Source organism: Nyctibius grandis, chromosome 11 (genome assembly GCF_013368605.1).
Source record: "Nyctibius grandis isolate bNycGra1 chromosome 11, bNycGra1.pri, whole genome shotgun sequence".
NCBI lineage: Eukaryota > Metazoa > Chordata > Aves > Nyctibiiformes > Nyctibiidae > Nyctibius > Nyctibius grandis.
In genome coordinates, this window is record NC_090668.1 from 4,616,454 (window position 1) to 4,639,853 (window position 23,400).

At 49.8% G+C, this 23,400-nt stretch overlaps 1 protein-coding gene across 1 annotated transcript in view; it reads right to left on the bottom strand.

Annotated features, from left to right (window-relative positions):
* Positions 1–22,091: 22,091 nt before the first annotated feature.
* RBPMS2 (RNA binding protein, mRNA processing factor 2) overlaps positions 22,092–23,400 on the bottom strand; it is a 30,124-nt gene continuing 28,815 nt past the window's right edge. The window contains exon 8 of the mRNA XM_068410471.1: positions 22,092–23,285. The gene's annotated coding sequence lies outside the window, so the exon portion shown is untranslated. The remainder of the gene's footprint in view (positions 23,286–23,400) is intronic.

Consider the following 23,400-nt stretch of genomic DNA (forward strand, 5'->3'; position numbering starts at 1 on the left):
CCTGATGAACTCTCTTCCCCAATATAGCTGATTTTCAGATAGAACCCTGAATTAAGTGGAGTTGCCCAGAATTAAGCATGTCCAGGGATGCCCAGGAAGCTGGTGATTCCCATGGGGCCTTATCCCTCCTTGTCTCCAGGGAAATTTCTCACAGGCTCAATGTTTTCCCCGGGTAATTTATCTCCATTTGAAACTGCCTCTGTTTCTTGAGGCACAGTTGCAGGCTGCCATTGCAAAAGCAGTGCTGGCTCCTTGCTTGCTGCAGCGCACACCGAGATTTCCTCTGTGTGCATCAAACAGACCAGGCCAATGGCAGCTGTGCTGGGCAAGCCAAAAAAGTATGTTTCAGTTGCCACGGGCTTTGTTTTGCTGTGAAAGTGGCTTTTGTGCTGTTTTGATCTGCTTTTGCATGCCAGGGGATGCTCTGAAGAACCCAACCTCTGGCTGCTGCTGTGTCCAAGGTGTCACTGCCTTCACGGGGCAGGGTGGCAGATTTAAAGTGCTTTGGTTCTGTTGTCTTCTCTCCCAGGAGGAACTGGTGGTGCTGGCTCTTCTTCTCAAGGCACAGTGATGCCCTCAGCCAACATGGTCCTGTGGCCAGACAGACTCTGCTCCTGCCCTGCAGCAAGATGGGGAGGAAAGTGGTTCCTTGCCATCATTTGGGCAGACAAGTGTTTTTTTGGGGGGGGGCAGAACTGGTTCCTTCAGCTCTTCTGCCTGCCACGACTGTCAGCACTGTGTCTTCAGTTTCCTCCCCTTCTCTTTCCCACTTTCCTCCTGGATCAGATCCACTTCACATTTTCTGTCTGTGTTTTCTCCGTCGGTATTTGCTGCGTGGCAGCTAGCTTCAGCGTGCAGACTGGGTCTGCTCTTGCTTCAAAATCACAAGGACTTCACCAGCCACTACAAGTCCTCTGAGATCCTGGTTTAAAAGAAGTTTTGAATCTCTTGCCATGGTCCATTTCTCTTTGTTTGCCTTCAACACTACCTGGCAAGCTCTTTTAACTGACAACCAAAGCAAGCTCTAAACAAAACATACTTAGAACTTTGTTACATATTTGTTTCTTTTTCACTTATGCTTTTGGGCATCCAACTTTTTTTTACTGACCACAGAGGTCGTTCACATTCCTTCAAGCACACAACAGTGGTGCTATAAAGATCACCTCATAACCATAAGTTGACCTTGCAAAACAATCCTTACTGCCATAACAGCTTTGCTTTGTATTAGCTCAGGAAAAATATGTATTTGCCTTTTTAGTCAATGATCAGGATTATCGTTGCCTTGCTAGGTAAGAAGATAGATGCTTTGTTGACATGACTGTAGGTCAGTTCACTTATAGCAGTCAAACTTGGCATGTATTTTCCTTGTTGGCAAGTTATGAAACACACCTCTGGACCATCTCAGGTGAGGAGAGGGGTGACATGACCTCAGGGGGACTCATCTCTGTGTCTTGGAGGAGGAGCTCCCCTGAAACAAAGGGCAGCGTTGCAGGTCGCACACCCGCCAGTTCCCCGTGGAGGGTGAGGACAGTGTTTTGGACCCCAGGCTCCTTGCAGTGATCCTTCAGCCATCCCATGTGGTGGGGCAGCCTTGGGTGTGGTGTTGGTCTGGGGGGCCTGTGTGGAGCAGCCAGATACCTGCTGTAAGCATCAGGTGTCAGTGCAAGCCTCTGCCTGGTCCAAAATGTAACCAAAGGGCTGAGCCCGATCTCTCCACCTTCATGAGTTCTCCATCTCCATGCACAGTTCAAGCAGGACTTACCTTGGAGGCAGCTACTTTTATTCCCCTCCCCTTATTTACCCTATAAAGGATTTCCATGTTTGCCTGGGGGGTGTTGTCACCTTCAACAGGGTCCCTCTGAAGCTTCTTGCACATCCCAGCGTAGCAATTCTATTTCTGACCTACTAGATCAAATGTTTTATCCCAAATTTATGCAGAAAATTCTAAGACGCCTGTCCAGATCTACCAGCACCTTTGACAACAGTTAGAAAAAGAAATCAATTAAAAAATACAGGAATAACTATTTCTTTCTTCCAAAGAGAGGAGATGCCATAACAGCGTCTCAAGCGTAGCACCAGCACCTCCTTTGTCCTCTGAGCACTTCACAAGATGCTCCATTGGGAAGACAGAGGAACATATTGAGATCCAACATTTCTAACCGCCCAGCCAGCTGGGTGGGGACAGGAGAAAATCCTGGAAGCCGTTGTGGCTGCTGGTTATAAATTTTTGCAGCATTGTTCTGTTCTGGGTCAAGCCCTTCACCCATCCCTTCATGTACGTGCCACCACTCACTCCACCTTTTCTATGGTTGCCATGATTTGATCAGATGTTTCCTAAACATGTAGTTATTTGCATAGCTCTCAGATTTATAATTTACTCAGAAGCCACCTCAGCCACTGACTTCCTTGTCTACACCTTGCATGCTGATAAGACACGCTCCATATCATGCCATCAGTGGATATCTATACGTAATTTTCCACAGAAGAGTACAGCTTGGGGAGTCATTTGAAAGGTCCTTCTGGGACAATCGTTTAGCAATCACGTGTCAACTTTTTAAGAGCATGAAGTCATGTGCATTCCCCCTTCCTGGGAAAGGTGGCTGTACCCTTCACGTCAACCATCCGGGTCTGTCCTGACCCCAAGCCTGAGGCAGGACCAGAAGTCCAGTGGCTGAACAGCCCCTCCGCACAGCGTGTTGATTCTCAGAAATACAGAGCTTACAAACAACTTCTTTTGCAAACGAGCTTTGTCCAAATGGCAGCAGTGGATCTGGGACATGTGTGGTGTGGCTGGCGCTAGGGCATGTTTCCACCTATTTTTTTTGTGTATCCTTCTCTGGAATATCCCAAGCGCACATACACAGTAGTGTGAGTAACGCAAGAGGTTTGCAGGCTGTACAAGGGCAGGGTACAAACTGCCATGTAGTCACCCAAGAGAGTTTGGTGGAGTTTAGGGTTTTGAGGCCAGGGTCACAACCCAGAGAAACTCTGCTTTACTCCATGACTAACTCCTGCTTTGCATGCCCAGAAATCACAGAATCAATCAGGTTGGAAGAGATGTCTGGGATCATCAAGTCCAACCATTGCCCTAACACCAGCATGTCAACTAGACCATGGCACTAAGTGCCATGTCCAGTCTTTTTTTAAACACATCCAGCACCTCTCTCTGGTGCTGGAACCACCCCTCTTCAGCCAGATTTGCTAAGACTTCACACAGTGGCAGAGCTCTGTACTTTTACATAACCACGTAGTGGTTAAAGTGCTGGCTCAAGTGCGAGTACAGAGGGGACTGAACCCAGGGCTGCTGGGAGCAGAGAGCCCTGGGCTCTGGTCCTGCTCCTGAGAGCTTATAAGGACAAACTGTTCTCCCAGACAACTGTGGTTATAAAACAGATTTACAAGCAGCAAGATCTTCTTGCTAATGTATTGGAAGTCTCTCATACCGCTTCCTTCCTTGCTCTGACATTGTCACCCCACAAGCAAGTAAATCCCACCCTACCATATCAATGCAACAGCATCGTTCTGTTAATGGTGTAATCACTGAGAGATTTAGCCTACAAGGACCTACTGGGGGTCTCTCATCCAACTCCTGGCCAAAGCAGGGTCAACTTCAAAGCCACATGATGTTGATCAGGGCATTGTCCAGTCTAGTGGTGATGTTCTCGTGGTTGGCGTTCCCTTTCCAAATCTTTGGGCCTGTCCCACAGCTGCACCATGATTATGGTGAGCAATTTTTTCCTTTCCTGCAATGTCCTTACTGTAATTTGAGCTGTTACCTCTTGTCCTTTCTCTGGGCATCTCTGAGAAAAGTCTGAGTCTATCTTCTCTATATCCTCCCTCTAGGTAACTGAAGACAGCAATTTTATTCCCTAGAAACCTTCTCTTCTCCCGTGAGACAAGTCCAGCTCCTTCAGCATCTCCTCATATGCCATGTACTCCAGTCTCAACCATCTTAGTGACCCTCTGCTGGACTTTGCAGTCGACCAACCTTTCTAACACACCTCTGAAGGACATACTCAAAGTCCTGCTTCCACAAACACAGGCAAAATCAAGTGGTCAGTGATGTTACTTCCCCTTCGTTGCAGCATCTCTTTTCCCATGTACCGCCCTGGAGCTATCTGTCTGCATAAGCATCATTATCTTGTTCGTCTCTTTGGCTTTTTTCTTTTTTTTCTGCTACTTGTCACACACCATTGACTCCAGAATGGTTTAAGATCCAGCCACATGGTACTCATGTTCAACCCCAGAGAAATGGCTTGGTCCAGACTCACCAGTGCAGTCAACAGCCTATGTTTTGGGCTTCTAGTATTTCTATTTTTTCATAAGAAATGACCATGACTTTTGATGAAGGAAGAATAGAGAAGCTGCCTGGATGCTTTTCAAAGCTTTTCCTAAGTTCATGATATAGCCACCTCTGAAATCATCATTAAGTCCTCATGGGCAGCTAGGCCCCGATGGATCCATGCAGGAGAGATGAGGCCAGTTTTGGGGAAGCTGTTTCATACCTGGGGGACTGGCTGAAAGAGCAGAAAGCTCCCTGTGAGTGAAGCAGAGAAATGGGGCAACAGAGCACAAAACAAGCGTGGCTTGATGAGAGATGTGGATCGGTTACTGGAGAAAGACTAGCTACAAGGAGGCTTGAAGGCAGAGAGGGGACCCTGGACTGTGGTATGATGGAGACAGGGAGGGTAGTGAGGAGCAGGAATGGAGCTTGGATAATGCATAAGGAAGCTACTATGTTCTCCACGCAGGAATCAAGCTATGCGGAAGGTCCAGCTACTGCTCAGCAGGGATCAATACTCCGAGATAGGTTCTGGGTGATATGAGATTTTTGCACTTTGTCTTTCTCTTGTGCTGGGTCATTCCCCGGGGTGTGTTTCCTGGAAGAGCCTGGCCTTTTTTTAGCACTAGCAGCGCCAGGCTGGAGGCAGTTGTTTGCTGTGTTTTGTAGCCCTATTTAATCCATGCCTGTGCCGTCCACCACTAAGTTCGATGCCAGCAGTATGAAGGAATACTATTAAAAAACCACAGGTCTTTAAACACAACTCAAATAACTAAGCGCTGTGGAATGAATCGTAAACCACACTCCCTCGACAGATGAGGAAACACAGGGAAGCAAAAACATCAAGTGCAGTAAGGAAGCTAGGTACTAGTTTGTTACCCTAGCCCTCAAGGTTTGTTTGGGAAGTTAATAAAAATGTGTTGACATTCTTTCTTGTTAAACAAGTGACCTATTTACAGCAAATTCAACCACACAGGGATAGAAATAAATGCTAGATCTCACAGGGGATTGAGTAACTTCCTTTTCTCAGGGGGTGAAGCTCTTGTTTCTGATGTGGCATGGACCCCATTTCTGAGACAGGTATGAGCAGGAGGGCAGGTATTGGCCCCAGTGGAATCTTGGCCCTTGGATAGCATTAATAGCCCATATGGGCAAAAGAGGTTGAGAATTCAACAAAAACAATATAGAGTATCAGGGTAGATGTCCAGGGGGAAGATGCTGAGAGAAGAAACAAGCTCTGCCCCATGAGCAGATGAGAAGAATGCAAGTGGCCCATGCTGTGAACATCCCCATCCCCAGGAGCAGGGACTTGGATACAGCAGGAGCAGGGACAGGCTCCCGACTGCCTCCTGGGTCCAGTGGAGATTGAACGCCAGCGGGGTAGGATGCCACTGACATAAAAAGTCTACCCGGAAAGCAGGAGCCCTGCTTGGAGAGTACACCCCAAAGACAGACAGAAGACATCTTGTGGGTCCGGTGATAACCCGGGGAGCTGCACATCCAGGTTTTTCCTTCCTTTGGCAGCACCAGACACCTGGAGAGCTTGCCCAGTGTCACAAAAAGGCCTTGAACAGCACAGCAGTTCCCTGTTCAGTGTTTTTCCCAGAAACGTGGAGAGCCTAGCAGTGAAGTCTCCCAGGAGGGGGCAAACTCAAGTGGAAGAAGAGGGTGTACAGATCGTGGAAGGAGGGGCTGGCCACTTGGGAGGAATATAAGTCTGTTGTCAGAGGATGTAGGGAGGCAACTAGGAAAGCTAAGGCCTCCTTGGAATTAAACCTTGCAAGAGAGGTCAAGGACAACAGAAAGGGCTTCTTCAAATACATTGCAGGTAAAGCCAACACTAGAGGCAATGTAGGCCCACTGATGAATGAGGTGGGGGTCCTGGAGACAGAGGATAAAAAGAAGGCGGATTTACTGAATGCCTTCTTTGCCTCTGTCTATACTGTTGGAGGCTGTCCTGAGGAGCCCTGGACCCCTGAGGCCTCAGAAGAAGTCAGGATAGAGGAGGAGTCTGTCTTGGTTGATGAGGGCTGGGTCAGGGACCAATTAAGCAACCTGGACGTCCATAAATCCATGGGCCCTGATGGGATGCACCCGCGGGTGCTGAGGGAGCTGGCGGAAGTCATTGCTAGGCCACTCTCCATCATCTTTGCTAAGTCGTGGGCAACGGGAGAGGTGCCTGAGGACTGGAGGAAAGCGAATGTCACTCCAGTCTTCAAAAAAGGGCAAGAAGGAGGACCTGGGTAACTATAGACCGGTCAGCCTCACCTCCATCCCCGGAAAGGTGATGGAACAACTTGTTCTTGGTGCTGTCTCTAGGCACATCAAGGATAGGGGGATCATTAGGGGCACTCAGCATGGCTTCACCAAGGGGAAGTCATGCTCAACCAACTTGATAGCCTTTTATGAGGATGTAACCTGGTGGATAGATGATGGTAAAGCTGTGGATGTGGTCTATCTCGATTTCAGTAAAGCGTTTGACACGGTCTTCCACAGCATCCTCGCAGCTAAACTGGGGAAGTGTGGTCTGGATGATCGGGTAGTGAGGTGGATTGTGAACTGGCTGAAGGAAAGAAGCCAGAGAGTGGTGGTCAATGGGACAGAGTCCAGTTGGAGGTCTGTGTCTAGCGGAGTCCCGCAAGGGTCAGTACTGGGACCAGTTCTATTCAATATATTCATTAATGACTTGGATGAGGGATTAGAGTGCGCTGTCAGCAAGTTCGCTGATGACACAAAACTGGGAGGAGTGGCTGACACACGGGAAGGCTGCGCAGCCATTCAGAGGGACCTGGACAGGCTGGAGAGTTGGGCGGGGAGAAATTTAATGAAATATAACAAGGGCAAGTGTAGAGTCCTGCATCTGGGCAAGAACAACCCCATGTACCAGTACAAGTTGGGGGCAGACCTGTTGGAGACCAGCGTAGGGGAAAGGGACCTGGGGGTCCTAGTGGACAACAGGATGACCATGAGCCAGCAGTGTGCCCTTGTGGCCAAGAAGGCCAATGGCATCCTGGGCTGTATTAGAAGGGGTGTGGTCAGCAGGTCGAGAGAGGTTCTCCTCCCCCTCTACTCTGCCCTGGTGAGGCCGCATCTGGAGTATTGTGTCCAGTTCTGGGCCCCTCAGTTCAAGAAGGACAGGGAACTGCTAGAGAGAGTCCAGCGCAGAGCCACGAAGATGATTAAGGGAGTGGAACATCTCCCTTCTGAGGAGAGGCTGAGGGAGCTGGGTCTCTTTAGCTTGGAGAAGAGGAGACTGAGGGGTGACCTCATTAATGTTTATAAATATGTAAAGGGCAAGTGTCAAGAGGATGGAGCCAGGCTCTTCTCAGTGACATCCCTTGACAGGACAAGGGGCAATGGGTGCAAGCTGGAACACAGGAGGTTCCACTTAAATATGAGGAAAAACTTCTTTACGGTGAGGGTGACCGAACACTGGAACAGGCTGCCCAGAGAGGTTGTGGAGTCTCCTTCTCTGGAGACATTCAGAACCCGCCTGGACGCGTTCCTGTGTGATATGGTCTAGGCAATCCTGCCCCGGCAGGAGGATTGGACTAGATGATCTTTCGAGGTCCCTTCCAATCCCTAACATTCTGTGATTCTGTGAGGGTTTTCCTCCTTGTTTAATCTCATCCTGAATACACAGAGATGTGACATTCTTGTCCTTCTCTGCTCTCCTCTCAAGGAGGGAAAAGATTAACCAAACAGTAACCATCGGGGTGGATTGTGACAATGCTAGTCTGTGCTGCAAGCCAGGTGAATGTCAAGAGCAAAGAGCATCTCATGACATCATACATTTCTGCAGAAAGTAACCAGAGATTGCTCTAAAATTAAACAAATATGGACAGACTGTGGTGCCACCTTATGTCTGGCTGATTGCTGCACAAAACTCCAGTTCCCAAAGCATCAGAACTCAGAGAAACCTCTCTTACTGATAAGAATAGCAGGATTTGAGGCCAAATAAACTCCTTTCCAAAGGCTGTGGATCTTCTAACAACAGATGTTTATGCGGTTCTTGCTTGCTGGCCAAACTGTTGATGACTTGAGGAGCACATCTGCCGAGTGGAGGGAGCAACCTAAGGAGATCACAAAATCACTGCCCACCCTGAAATCTTCAGCCACGGAGGAAGCACGGTTCCCATTCAGTCTCTCTCTTGTCTACTGCTAAGTGGCCATTCCCATTTATAAGCCTGGGATGATATCCTAGGGACAGGAATGGCCTGTCCTACATATGTTTCATAAAAGTAATGCACAGTCTCTGCCACCTTCTAATGCAAACATCTTAGGAAAAAAGTCGGCATTAGATGGAACAAATGCATAACAAAGCCAATATGTGAGAGTTCATCTCCAGAGGTGTCCAGAGAAGAATGTGGGAACACTAGGAACATCACACCGTTCCAGATCTCACCCTTGGAGAAGTCCTTCCCCTTTCCAGTCAACCCCAAATGTCCTTCTTGGCAACCTCCTCTTCTCCTGCAAGGCCTCCTCCTCTCTTTCCTCTCAACACTTTTGCCCCTTTGGGGGTCTTGTCCAGAGTCACAGACAGCCCTGTTCCTTGCCCTCAAAACTAACACCCACTCAGTAAACATCTCTCCTTGCAATCATCCACTTTCTCATTCCCCACTCCTGCCAGATTCTCCCTTGGCTTGCCCTTTTCGTTGCTCCTGGTCTTCTCGTCACCTACAGGCATTGGGCAGGCTTCCTGTCTCCTCTCCTGTCCCCAGACCTCAGTGGCTCTTTTATGCTACTCAGCATGGCTGTGGGCTACAAAAAAACATCTGCTGTTTCAGTCTTTTGTGTTTCTTTACCATTCTGACAGGACAAGGGGCAATGGGTGCAAGCTGGAACACAGGACGTTCCACTTAAATTTGAGGAAATACTTCTTTACCGTGAGGGTGACTGAACACTGGAACAGGCTGCCCAGAGAGGTTGTGGAGTCTCCTTCTCTGGAGACATTCAAAACCCGCCTGGATGCGTTCCTGTGTGATATGGTCTAGGCAATCCTGCCCCGGCAGGGGGATTGGACTAGATGATCTTTCGAGGTCCCTTCCAATCCCTAACATTCTGTGATTCTGTGATTCTGTGATTCTGTGACCATTGATTAAATTTTCTCCATCCAAGTGTTGTTCAACAGTGTCATTTCAGACAGTCTTGGAGTATCTCCAGTTTCTGGAAACCACTATGATGAGATGTTCTGACATTCCTAGTGTTTCCACATTCTTCTCTGGACACCTCTGGAGGTGAGAAGCTGCTGAACTCTTGCATATTGGCTTTGTTACATTTGTTCCATCTAATGCTGACTTTTTTTCTAAGGTGTTTGGATTAGGGAGTAGAGGAGACTATGCCTTACTTTTATGAAAGGTATGTAGGATTTACATATTCACCCTCACACTGTGAGCAGCAGGAATGATCTGGAGCATCCTTTTGGAGCCAAATAACTAAGAGCTGGGTGTGACTGGACAGGCGTGCTGGGCTTGGCATGACCAGCCAGTCCGTGTACAAATAGTGTTCCTTCAGAAATGCAATGGAAAAGCAACTGCTGAAGGAGGAGGCTGAGCATGGAAAGCTGGCTTGAGTGGAGCTGGGGAGAAAGCCTAGCATGCCAGTGCTGGGAGTGGGCGGGCACCCATCGAGCCACAAGCCAGGGATGTTGGGCTACCAAAAAGGTAGCTCTTCTGCACCCTCCTGAAGACCAGTGGGACTGCAACTGATGAATGCTCAGCTTTTTTCAGCATGTGGGCTATAGACTTTTTCCCAATGGCAGAAGACGCTCATGGTCTGTGAGTTCTCTGCTGCTGCATGGCTGAACTAATCTGTACATGCATGGTGATACTCCAAAACTTGCTCTGGAGACAAGTCTAACAGCTCATCTGCAAGGCTTCCCTCAAACAACTCTCAGCCCTGTGTGATTTGCTTGTTCTGATTTTGCACATCATGTTCCTTTTGGAAAGCAGTGACTAGTTGACTCCTTCCCTGGGGAGCAGCTGAGCCCAGCTGGGGAGAAAGCCCAGGAGTAATATCCACAACAAGGAGATGGGAAGCTGCATCTCCAGAAGAAGCTACAAGGAGGAGCAGGGAGCAGGCATTGAGGTGATGGGAAAGGACCAATGGCCTCACACAGACTTGAACTCAAAGCTGCAGAGCTGACTAAACCCAAGTCTGGGAGCAGGACACCTGCAAGGACACAATGCTGGAGGAAAATTTTTATAAACTTCTTGTTTTCCTATTCCAGCCTTGCTACTTTGAGTTCCCTTTAGCTGAAGAGTGATCTATTCTAGTTTATACCTGGGTTTGTTATGCTAGCACTCTGTGGGGTGTTGGGAAGTCTGAGATCCATGCCAAAGATTTGGCTGACTCAGGGTCGCAACATGCCCTGGCAAGAAGTAGAAGCCCAGGGCTGAGAAAGAAACAGGATGATGCCTTGAGAAACCCCATAAAGGCTACATCAGACTTGTTTGGTGGATAGGTGACACAGGACGGTGACTGCTCTTTTAACCCTTGGCAGGTGGCCATCCTTTACATCCCTGGGCTAAGATGGAAAGAGGCCAGGAAGATGTCAAGTCTGGCCCTAATTTGCAGGCTATGGATAATTAATTGGTCTTCAGGATGCTGAGTATGGCCTGTTCATTCCCTTCTTCTTTCCAACATACCAGTTGGCTTACACATGAGATTTCACAGTTGACTCACTCCTGCATTTTCTTGTCTTCCAAAGCAGTGACTGAGATGGAAGTTGCTGTTCCTATTAGAGAAGCTGTTTTGTAATTGAATGCTAAGCAATTACACACTGCTCACAGTATGAGGGTGAGTATGCAAATCCTACATACCTTTCATAAAAGTAAGGCATAGTCTCCTCTACCTCCTAATATAAACACCTCAGGAAAAAAGTCAGCGTTAGATGGAACAAATGCGTAACATTCTTGCAAGGTTGTGCGCTCCCACGGCTCAGTCCATCTCTTCTGCTTATCACCATCACATCTGCATGCCCCAGCAAAGCAACTAGCAGTCATTACCTATTTCTCACATGCATGTTGGTGGACACAGCTGTTGAAAAGCTAATCATCGCTAACACGCTGGCAGCCATCTGTGAAGTCTGAGCTGCTGGGTGTCTTAGTTCACCTGCTCACCACTTACTCCACAAAACGAACTTGACAGAGCACTGCAGCTCTTGCCTATAGTTTGCATTGCCAACCCGTTTTGGCAGGGCCACACCACTCCTTCCTGAGACCTGCTCATTTCTGCACACAGGTATTCTTACAATGTTGGCCATGACCACCTCTGCCAACAATTCAGGGGGAGAGAATTTATTTTTCTGACATTTTTGTCGTCATGGTTGTCAGGTTTTTCAAAAGACTGGTTAAAAGTGCGCTTTCGGTTCCTTTGAACTGGATATTTACAAGTGGCTTTGTGCAGCTAACGCTCTGCTAAGTAGCCTCAAAGGCAGGGAAGACCATTACATTAAAAACTTTTTAATGCAATTAGCTCAACTCAGAAACGGAGCAGCAAGTATGACATCACTAATTTTCTTATTTTCAGGTGCAAAGCTGTTTCTTTCAATTATGCATTTTTCTGGGAGGTGTTTTAGAACTGCACAAAAGCTGTAATGTATCAGTGATACAGAAAATGTAGTTTTAGACTTGAGTACGGTAGCATTCAGTTTTCAGTCAAACCGAGCACATGCCCACATTCAGCTGTCCTCCAAAGCCTTCATGATCCTGGCAATGGCTCCTTCCATACAGTACTTTTGGCAGTTAGCTTTAAAACCCTGCAGTGAGCCTCTGAAGGTATTATAGTTTGAGTTTTGCTGATGCTGTTCCCCCAGCCCTGCCAGGAACCCATTTGGTAAGGATGCCTGCATACCCATCATTAGCTGAAGGGTGGGAGAAGATTTCAGCAGGATGATAAAGATGATTTCACAGATGTTTGTAACCACGGGGCTTGGCATTAAATAGGACGATCCTTTGTTTTCTGTTCAGGACTTCGGCAGAGTTTTTTATACATATCTGTTTCTTGCCTGAGCCTTGAGGCAATTCTCTAGTTAACAAACTGAGTTTGCTGTACGAACTTCTCCAACAAGAAGTCCTACAGGATTCACGTGCTTAGCACACATGGAGACTCCATGTCCCAGGCACAGTCTGGAGCACTGCTGACACCCATGATAGCTCCTAGGTGAAGTCCATGTTGACGTGGACATAAACGGCATTGTGTTTCTTAGCTGGGAAACAGATGATGGGGAAGGGGAACCATGTGGTTTTGGAGGAGCAGGGCCGGGGAAAACCTCAGTATGCAATTGAGTTGCTGGGTTGGAAGAAAATGGTCTGTCAGAGTTGTGAATCAGCCCAGGGCCCTCCCTCGCTGCTGGAATAGTCCAAAAGACTTCAGCCAAGGAAGACAGAGAGGATCCCAGTCTTGCTGCAGGCAAGGGTGACTCAAAGGGAAAGGCATGGTGTGGCTCCATGGGTGGAGGAGGGTGCTCCTCTCCAAGAAGGCAGCAGAGGTATTCTTTTGTTGCTACTGTGAGCTGGGCTGAGTTACCTGTTGTTTTCATTGAAATGAAGCGGAAAGGTTGCTTTGAGACACCTAATGAGCAAGGTGGTGGCTAGGAGGCAGCACCAACCTAACAAATATCTGCCGTTCCCCATCACCATCGAAGCACATAGCCTCCGTCGGGTCTCACCTCCTCTAGTCCTTACAGATCCTCTAAAACGTCCTGCTCCTACAGGTTGCCACCAATGGCACTAGGATGAGCATCTCCAGGGCAGACCTTTCTCTTTGGTGCTCAAGCCTCATCCAGGAGGGTTGGTTCTTGTCTGCTGGGCAAAGCAAGGAGCGATGAGAGCAAGGCAAGGGGCAGCATGAGTCACAGAGACATACCGACCTGCCTGCAGCAGTCCGAGAGTGCTCCTCTGTGGCAAATGAAACCCAGTCCTTCAGGTTTGTGTATTTTTCACACTGGAAAATATCTAGAGCCGCCACTTCTGTGTAAGTCAGGCATGACCTAGGTCCTGTGCAGTGTGCCTAACTCACCCGCTCAGCTTCTGCTCTCTGCTGGAGATCTTTGTGCAGTTAGTAGAGAAATTTGATTTAAACGTGTAATGGCACAGAGAGGGATTTTTGTCCTGAGATGAGGAAAATACATTCTGTGTATTTGCTTTTACTTTTCTATATTCATCTCCTTATAAGATTATTTTCAATGACCTTATTTAGAACCAAATCGTTCCTGTAGCATTTCCCTACTGAAATACACGTTTTCCTGCAGGAACACTTTGTCGTTTGTTAGCCCAAGCTTTTCTCCTAATGGCCTCAGTCACGCAAGCATCAATGCTGGTATAAAGTCTATACCAGCTCTTCCCTCAAAGAACACTTCCAAAATTACTTAAAACAGCTGACCATTTTTCCCCACAAAGAGTTAACACTTATTTTAATAGTGACCAGAAATCTCCACAGTAGCAGGAGATCCTAGAAAAAGAATAGAAGAGCGGGATGCAGGTGATGGAGAGAAGGGATATGGAAATCTGTCCAAAATCCATGGGAGGGAGAGGTACAGCAGAAGGTGTATGTAACAGCACTTTCAAGTGCCGGAGATGACTCTGCACATTTCTCTGACCCCATATCTTCACAGAACAGGTTGGTTTTGCCTATGTTTACTCTAAGGCTCTGCTTTAAGCAGCAGTGGGGTTTCTGTGGGCAAGTCAGGACACCTCAAGGCACATCTCTATAAGGAGAAACAAAGACTGTCAGATGTTTTCTTGACACCAGCTGCATTTCTGAGGAGTGTCTCCCCTTGAGATCTGTTACCAGGTAAGAATCGGGCCATGCACAGCTTCCTGGGTTGACATGGAGCTGGTTTCCTCCGGTCGGTTCTTCTGTTCTTTCTGGGATGATTTTGTGGACCATCTTGTCCAAGGAAGGGCATGCATCCCTGCTCCATTATCTCAGAAAGGCATATGTCTTCTCTCCTAGTATCTCTCCTTCATCACAAGGTCTGAAGATTATGTTCCTCACTAGTTCTTGGCAGTGTTCTATCACTTGAATTTTCTCCTGCGACTGTCCCAAAATGCTGTCTTGCATCCCACCTTGCCCATGCAAGAAGGTTATCCTGGGAGGAAGAAACAGGAATTTAAATGGAAGTAGTTGTAGCAATATTATTTTCCACAGTCCTCTGCAAAAAGCTTTAGATGTGGGGGCTTGGGGATGTTTTTACCCTGAACTCTCCCCTTTCTCATCTTGTCTTTAATTTTGGCCATTTCCTCTCTGTCATTCAGAGGTGCAAATGCTTCAAATCTAACATTCGTGCTAAAGACTTTGCCCAGAAACAACAGATCTGTAGCTCTGACTACCCCGGCTCAGAAAAAATATGAGAAAACCTGTCTTGTTTTTTCTAGGGCTCACCCAATGCTGTTCTCTGTGAGTGTCACCAGGGTTTGCTTCTGCTTTCTAGTCCAGGATCCTCCTGTGCATTGTACCTACAGGTGACAACTTCTATGGAAAAGCAATATTTCCTTACTGATTCCCAGCTCACGTCTAAGTGCCTACACCAGAGGGGAAACCCAAAAATACGGGCATTTAATTAAACTTTAATCAAATTTTACCCTATTTGGTCCTCGTCAGCATTTTGATGTGCTCAGGACATAAATGCAAGAGCTGATTCAGGAACAGGATAGTCATGACTTGCGGTCAGTGATTTGTTTGGGAGTGGTTTTCTCGCAGAGACGAGGCCCTGGGATTGGAGGTGCTCTTCTTAATTAATAGCCCTGTAAAGACTGAGCTGCGGGGCGCAGGGTGGTGATGAGGCTAATAAACATGTTCATTTCTAGAGAAACAACTTGCTCTGGTTTCAAAGACATAAGTTTGTGGGTAAAGGCAAGTAGACCAGTTAGCATAGCTGGAAAAAAATAAACCGTTACAGCTGCAGCAGCATGGCCGAATATTGTAACCATGGCATCCAGACCCTTTCTGAGCCTGGGATGTGTTTCTGAAAGCACAGCAGCTGGCAGATAGGCTGGGTAGCGATTCCCATTCCCAAAGGTCTCAGCTGCTTCGTCTCTGGAGCCCTCATCATGACCCGTCTACATTCATCATCAAAAAGGTTTTTTGTTGAGTGGTCTGGCCTCACAAACTGGTGGAGATCTTCTGCAGGGGTGGTTGGTTCCCAACAGCCGGTCAGGGAGCCGGAGTGCGTTTCTCCAGGTGGAGGTTACACTGGGGGGGCGATACCTGCTGCCCAAACCCATGGGCATCTCCTGGACAGCACAAGGGCCACATGCTCACACCTGTGTGCTGTAACATCTTGGGAGGGAAGACCAATCCCAGGGAGCCATTTCCATCCAGGTCCCACTGCCGACTGTTCACCCCTGGTTTTTGGGGAAGTGGTCCTCTGGCACAGAAGCCGTATTTCCTCATGGCAGCCAGGTCTGGGTTTGGAAAGCAAAAATGCTGGCTGCAGATGACTGGCGGGAAGGTGGGTGAAGGCACAGTTTCCTGCAACACAGGGATGTCTTATCAGGCTATCAACCCGTCAGGCGCCCTATCAAGCCAAGCACACAGAAGCAGTGCTGAATGCGGTTGACTTTGGCCAACGATGGCACCCATGGCTCAGACTGTCTGCATTAGCAGCCCTGTTCCCAAGGTAAGGTGCTGGGATGAATCTGTTGGCATCTACCTGGGCCAGCAGGCACCTTGTAAAGTGCTGCACGTGTCCACCCACCAGTGCAGAGACCTCCTGGGAGCATTGGCAGACATGAACCAACCCCTGGCCCCTGTCAGGGAGGAGTTGGCAGCTACTTAGTCTTTCTGGAGCTGGGTAGCGATGATGCTTCTTGCTGGGGGAAGCAAGGCATGATCGAGCTCAGGCTGAAACCAGGGACGCTGTGGACAGAGCAGAGCTGACAACCGCTCCCAGCCATTTGCAAGGTTCAGGCTTTTCTGCCAAAACCCCTCTAAGCTCACTCGTTCCCTTCAGCTTTTTCTCCCAGAAGGCCATATGCGAGTCATGGCCACTGCTGCTGGTACCAAGAACTCACAGTAACCTGAAAGTCAATGTCAACCCTCAGATGTAAGTGCTTTCTCCATGCAGGGCAGCTCTGTACCACCTCCAGAGAAGCAGCACAAGGTACCATGGTCCAGACCTGTGTGTACCCCTTTTCCCCTGCTGCATTGGGGCAACATCCAGAAAACGCAGTTGCAGGAGGACTTCCAACACTTGTTATCAGTAGCCATGATTTCCAAGCTGGAAACACCCAACAGGCAGTAGCATGGACTTGAGGACTTGCTCATGAACCCCCCGCCAGCATCAGTCCCTAAGGCTGGCAGGTCCCATGAGAACTTCTCAGATCAGACCCTGCCTGCCTTCTGGTGGGGCTGGCGGATCTCATGAGAAACTCCACCACTCCGGTAGTGGACAGAGGGCTGTCTTTGCTGCCTTTGCCAGCAGAGAAGGGAAAAGCCCTGTGGATGACAGCAGGTACCCACCTCACCAAGAGAGCAGGAGCGGGACCATGCTGTCACCCAGAGAACCTTAAGCAACCAACCCCAGTCCTCAGCAGGACGCCAAGGACAGCAAGAGGACAAAGGGCAGATGAAAATACATTGGTCGTGGTACCAGCATACCCTACCTTGGCACAAGCTAGCATCCTCCCTTTGCCTGTTGAAACTCCTGGGTGAGCAACATGGAGATTTGGTCCCCAAGAGAGGTTCAGGAGTTCCCACTCACTCCTGTGACCCAGAGGATGATGAAAGGAGTGTGTCAATCACAATGAAGTCCAGGAGGTGAAGCCCAGCAGATAAATTGTGCTTGGGCTGCCGTGCCTAGAGAGCGTGGGAAGGGGAGAGCTGTGGATTCCTGTAGCAGGACGAACACCCTGGAGATTCCAATCCATCTGCATTGTGGAGGAAAAGCTGGGATTTCTCCTGTTTTGAGTGCCCCAGACCAAGGGAGCCGGATATTTTGGATGTATTTGGAGATACTTCTAGATTTTTTATCAGGGGCTAGTGATTCCCTGCTTTCCCTGTCCCAGGGGCCTGGGTTGCTGCAGCTGATTCTCTTCTCTTGATCTCCCGTCCAGCAGCTTTACAGTCTGTGCTGGGCTGAGATCTGCAAGTCCAGCAGTGGCTTGGGCTCCCTCCAGGCATCCCGACTTGCTTAGTCCTTCCTGAGCTGATCTCCCAGTGCCATCTGCCGTCTGACCCAGCACCATCGTAGGGTGGTGGTGATGCTCCTGGCCATCTCGCTCCTCAACCTCACTCATAAAAAAGAGCTGGACCAAGTAGCCCGCCGCCAAGCCCAGGTGCCCCCTTCTGCCTCATGCCTAGTAAAGAACTGAATGCGTCATCACCGTGTCATCACATAAGGCTGTTATATTTTCTTTTTTTAGTTAAATGAGTAATACCAGAAGCTGCGCACTGGGAGAGGCACCCAGAAGAGGGGGATCCCCATCCTCAGGGGTTTCCCAGGCTCATCTAGACCAAGGCTGAGTCAGAGCTGGTGACAGTCCCACCACAGCCAGGTTGGGCTACGGACCACCCCAGCAAGCCCACTGAGATTCAGTGTATTTTTAGCAACCACGCTATAGCTGACCAGAAAAGTGAAAAGATCTTCCTCTGTTAACTTAATACAGAGTTTCTTTGTCTAAAGTGCCTACACTCTCCCCATCCCAACGGGGAGAGGAAGGTGCAGGACAAAATCCATGTAAGTTTTCTCCACCATCCCAATCTGCAACCTCCTGCTTGGGAAAGTGTCCTGGTTTCGTGTGCTCAGGTCTCGGATGCCACCTCCTGGCTTTCCCACTGTACTGTGCATCTCGTTAATGCGCTGTGACTCAACACAGACCGGGAGGACCTTTCCCCACCCCATCCCATCAGAAATAACAACTCCACGGAAAGCCTCACTGATTCGGAGCAGCTTTTATTCTTTGAGGATCTGATCCGATCCCACATATTTTTGATTCAGGATGGGGGCAACTCCTTTAATAAATAACCCCCCAGCCACCCGCCCGCTGTTCTGATTTTACAGGCTCTTGTGCAGGATCCCATCGCAGCAGCACCTTGACTCCCAACCCCACTCTGGGCTGTGATCCAACACCTTGGGGGTGGGCCCTGGTACCTCTCACCTTTCACCAGCAGTTATTGTGCAGGGTGTTTTGCCCCTACAAACTTGTGTGACCCCTGTGCAGCCTGTTATGTATCACCCATGTCCTCCCGTGCTCGCTGTTTGGGGTTTGAGGATGCCATTTCCAAGTCTCTACAGACTTCTTGCTGGGTTGGGGAATAATTTAACAAGTGGGTGGTTGGCAGGGGGATAGCAAAGGTATTTTTGGAGCTGCAAGACAGTGTAGTGATATCTGAGCCTGGCAGGTAAGCAAAGCTCATGAGAGGGGGCACTGTGCAACAAAGAAACACAAGATAAGGAGCAGGCAGCGTGCTCTCTCCTCCTTGCTTGTTCTCCAGCGTTTCCCAGCGCTTTCTGCCCTGCCAGTGATGTTTCTGGCCTGGGTAAGCCTACTTGTACACCCACCAGCCAAGCCTGCCTCTTCCAGAGGTGGGCTACCAAGTTCATCCATCGTCAAGCAGCTTGGGCATTCATTTTATTTGGCCACGTGCCATGGCCGGGCTGGGGCTCCACAGAGCTGGTACATGTGGTGCTCCCTGGCTGCAGCAGACTTGCTCCTCATCCCCACAGGGCTGGTCCACACACATTTGCCAGGGAAATCCCAGCAATGTTACGTGAGCTGCAGCTTCTTGGAAGTCAGCTGGGAGCAGTAGCTGCTTAAGCCAGAAATTTTGGCATCTCCTGATGCAGCATGGATCTGGGGCCACCTGAGATATCTCCTCATGGTTGAGGCATTGATGTCTGCCAAATGTACGAACAACTGGGAGGACATCAGTGGTCCCATGGCGTTTGACTTTCTGACCAGGTGGGTAGAGTTTAACTGCAGAAAAGAGGCCACCAACAGGACTGGAACTAACGATGGAGAAAAAGCACTGAATGCAGAGCTCGGGTTTGGAGACACCTCTCCCTCTCTCCTTGGAGAGACTCAGAAGAGTTATCCTCCAGCCTGAGGTCAAAATGGTCTTCAACCATGAAAGGCTTCAGCCAGAGCGAGGAGGGATGCCTTGGGGAAAGGAGATGGTGACAGAGGCTCTTCTCCCTGCGCTGCCGGTGCAGACCAGCAGATGGAAGTTCCTGGGGTTTGCCGGAGCCATTTTGATTCTTTGCAGAAGCTGTTTGAGTTGCTCTTCATCAGCATTTGCCCCAGAAATGGGCTGAAGGCACCAGATCATGCAACCTGCACAACTGAGCTGCATCTGGATAACCTTAATCATCAGCAAAGGTGTGCAGGACCACAAGGAGAGCATCAGCACTGTGAGGCACTCCTGACCTCAGAGACAGGAGCTCTGCAGTCTCTTGTGACCAGCAGGACACTGGATGAATGCAGGTGTTAAATGACCTGTCTCCTTTCCTGTGTCTCTGGTTTCAAGCAGGGATTGAGTTTTGCATCTGGGCTTCCCACTGGCCTCCCTGGAGACGCCCTGGCCTGCTGCGAGCATGTCTCATCGGTTCAAACAGGGGGCCCAAGCCAGCTCTGCGGCAGCTTGTCCAGGGCAGCCGTGCCGAGAGGTGGTTTTTTTGCGTCAGAGCAGCTGGATTTTCTATTTCCAAAGTGCTCCTTGCTGCAGTGCCTGGACCACACGCCGTGGCGGAGCACAGTGCGTTCTGGAGAAAATGGCCCGAAAGATCCCAGATTTATTTATTGATTGTCCCACCTTCAAAACAAGGAAGAGGGGCAGTTTCCAGTAAAATGTAAAAAGTGTGCCAAAACCAGCCTTTTTCCCCATTCCTTCTTCTTCCAGACCCAATGCCTCCTCCTCTCTTCTCCGGCCGCTTTCTCCTATGTCCGCTGCCCGGCAGGTCCAGGCAGTGCCAAGGACCAAAGGACCTGGGTGCCAGCAACCTTACCCCCTTTTTGCTGGCTGTACCATCAGGCTGTGCCCCATCCAGAGCTGCTCTCCACCCTGGAGCTTCATCCCACCCGCAGAACGAGGACATCCCATGTCCCCAAACCACTGCCCAGAGAGCGTCCCTGTGGGCAGGACACGAGTGGGAGCAGCCTGGGAGGGGCAGGGGCATTGCACGCAGGGGCGAGCAGACATGGATGGAAGCAGCAGCCAGCTCACACGTGTGTGCGCACACGCCTGTGCCACGCTCGCACCAGCCGGGGCGGGGGACGCCCAGGGACCCTCGGAGCAGACGTGACCTACTTTAGCTCCGAGGCGAGCCGTGTTGCGCGGGTCCCAGCGTAAAAGCTTTAATAGAGCCGGGCGTAAATTATTCATCGCCTGGCCATGTTAATGCATGTGCTAAAGGCTTTTTTTTTTAAAAAAAAAAAAAAACAACAAAAAAGTCTCCTCTATAATTTAAAGCCTTGCACGCTCCCATCACCAGGCCCCGACTGCTCTGCGGGGTGTTTCCACTTAGGTGAGCAGAGCTGCAAGATGTGGATGGAGACGGGATTGGAGCAGGAGCCGGGATGCAGGCAGGAGCTGGGATTGCGGCAGGAGCTGGGATGTAGGCAGGAGCTGGGATTGGGGCAGGAGACAGTATTGGGGCAGGAGCTTGGATGCATGCAGGAGGTGGGATTGGGGCAGGAGCTGGGATTGGGGCAGGAACTGGGATGCAGGCAGGAGCTGGGATTGGGGCAGGAGCTGGGATGCAGGCAGGAGCTGGGATTGGGGCAGGAGCCAGGGTGCAGGCAGGAACTGGGATGGAGGCAGGATCTGGGATGGAGGCAGGAGCCAGGATGCAGGTAGGAGCTGGGACTGGGGTAGGACCTGGGATGCAGGCAGGAGCTGGGATCGGGGTAGGACCTGGGATGCAGGCAGGAGCAAGCTTTGCCTGGACCGCGGGCGGTGGGATCCCATGGGGAAGGGGCTGGCAGCCCCGCTCTGGCTCTGGCAGCCCCGCAGCGAGGCACTTCCCGGAGCAGCAGAACGCAGCCGAGCCCGTTCCCAGGCACGGTGGCCAGCAGGGCTATTTTTAGAACTGCTTTTTTGCTTTTTCTTGTTTTTTGTTTTCCCTTTGCTCCTCGCCTTTGCTCAGCGCTGCCCTGGAAGTCCTGGGGAGAGAAGAAAACACCGATCCCTGGGGTGGGAAGCTGCGTGGGAGGGCTTTAGGAGCACCCTATTGCAGGGACTCGCTGAGCTGAGCCATGAGGACCCCTTTGGCACAGCAGGGAGACCCCCCCAGACCAGCCCCCTGGGATTGAAGCAAGCTGCCTCCAGCGCATCCTGCTGTAGCATCCAGCCCTGCTTTCATCCCTCCCCAGGACAACCACCCCCTTCCCCAGGCTGTTTTAGCAGGTACAGATAAGGCCACAAAAAGAGTAGGCAGCCCAGGCCAGGGTGTCCTGAACAGGAGGAGGAGCTGGGCAGGCGTGGGGCGATGCTGCAGCTGCAGAAGGACGTTTGCCTTCTATGGACATCTCACTGCACCGCTGGCGAGGACGGAGAGTGCTGGCACGGAGGAGAGGCAGTCAGCCTCCACAGGCACGGAGGAGGGGAAAACAAAAACACCCAATAAAGCTCACAGTTGCCCTCTCAGAGGCCTCCAGAAGATCTCAACATCAACAACCTCTTCAACACGTGCCTGTGCAGGCAAGGACTTGCCCTTCTCACATGGGGAGAAGATGCCCCAACCCCACTCATGGTCCTCAGCAGCATCCCAGACCAGCCTGCATCCCTGCGGGCAGGGGGGGTGGGTAACACCAAGCTTGAAGCATCCCAACCCAGCCCCAGCAGAAAACACAACAGACCACAGAAAAAGAGTCACAGCAGCCTCTGGGTATATTTTTTTTTTTTGGTTGCATTTCATATATTATCCAGTTTCACATTCTCATAGGATCAGCAATTATATAGCAACTTATTCTCAAATCTTTTAATACAAGCGAGACAGCCATGGTCGTATAATACTTAAAGCACTTCAATACCAAGCAATAAGATGCTAAAACAAAAATTGCACAATTTCTTGTTTACTATGCCTGACTGAATCATTGTTACAGAAGACAACCCTTCTCTTTCAAGCTTTTAACTAAACATTAACTTATCTTACAGGATTACAATTTCTCTTTAATAATAATAATAATTAATTGCACACAAACACACAGAAATTCTTTATGATGCATAAATATTTCCTTATTACACATGGTACAAAAATACTCGTACTTTTTTTTTTTTGTTCGGTATTCCCATAAGGATGGCTGATTATTTGGCAGGACTGGATGCTCTCCAATCAGAAGGATGTGGAAAAAAAAAAGTTAGATATTTTACAGCCGTTCTATATATAGAAGTTTGAAGAAAAAAAAAAATAATATAATAACCCTGACTTTAAAACCGGAGAAGAATGGATGAGAACAGAAACCCAGTGCATCGTACTTGGAAAAAAAAAATAAAATAAAAAACAAAACATTTTTCAAATTTTTCTGGTCATACTGGGAAGGGGAGGGCAGAGGTGGGAGAAGGGGTGAGACAAGGACAGTTAGTATTTCTCAAAGCCAAGTCTTCACCGAAGCAAGATGAAAAGCCTCGATGGATCAATCGTTGGGCCAAGACCTGTTGCTAACGGTTACACAAACGCTAGAACAAACAAACTTACACTCACACATACACAAGTTAAGTGTTTTAATTCATGCCAGAAAACATGCAAAACCCATTGCCTTTCGTTTCCTTCAGCCGAGCCGCCGGGGCAGAGCGAGCCCGGGGAAGCCCAGGACGGAGGATGTCCCGGGGATGGAGGGATGAGGGAGGGAGGGATGGAGGGATGGATGGAGGCAGCGCACGGCCCGCGGCGGGGGGCTGCGGCAGCTTCACAGTCCGGGGAGTCCCGAGGGGGGAACCCGCCGGGGCCGGGCGCCTTGTCCGCTGGCCGCAAACCGAACCGAGAGGAGTCTGAGCGATCGTCCCTGGCACATCCCTCCGCGGAAAGGCGGGGAGGAGGAACACAAGCCGAGGAGAGACGCTGCGGGAGAGGAGCGGCCGTGAGTGGGGCTGGCTGGATCTGCTCCCCGAGCGGCACCCGCAGCCCCTTCCCCACCCCGGGGCTCGGTGCATCTCCCTGCTCCCGACGGGGGATG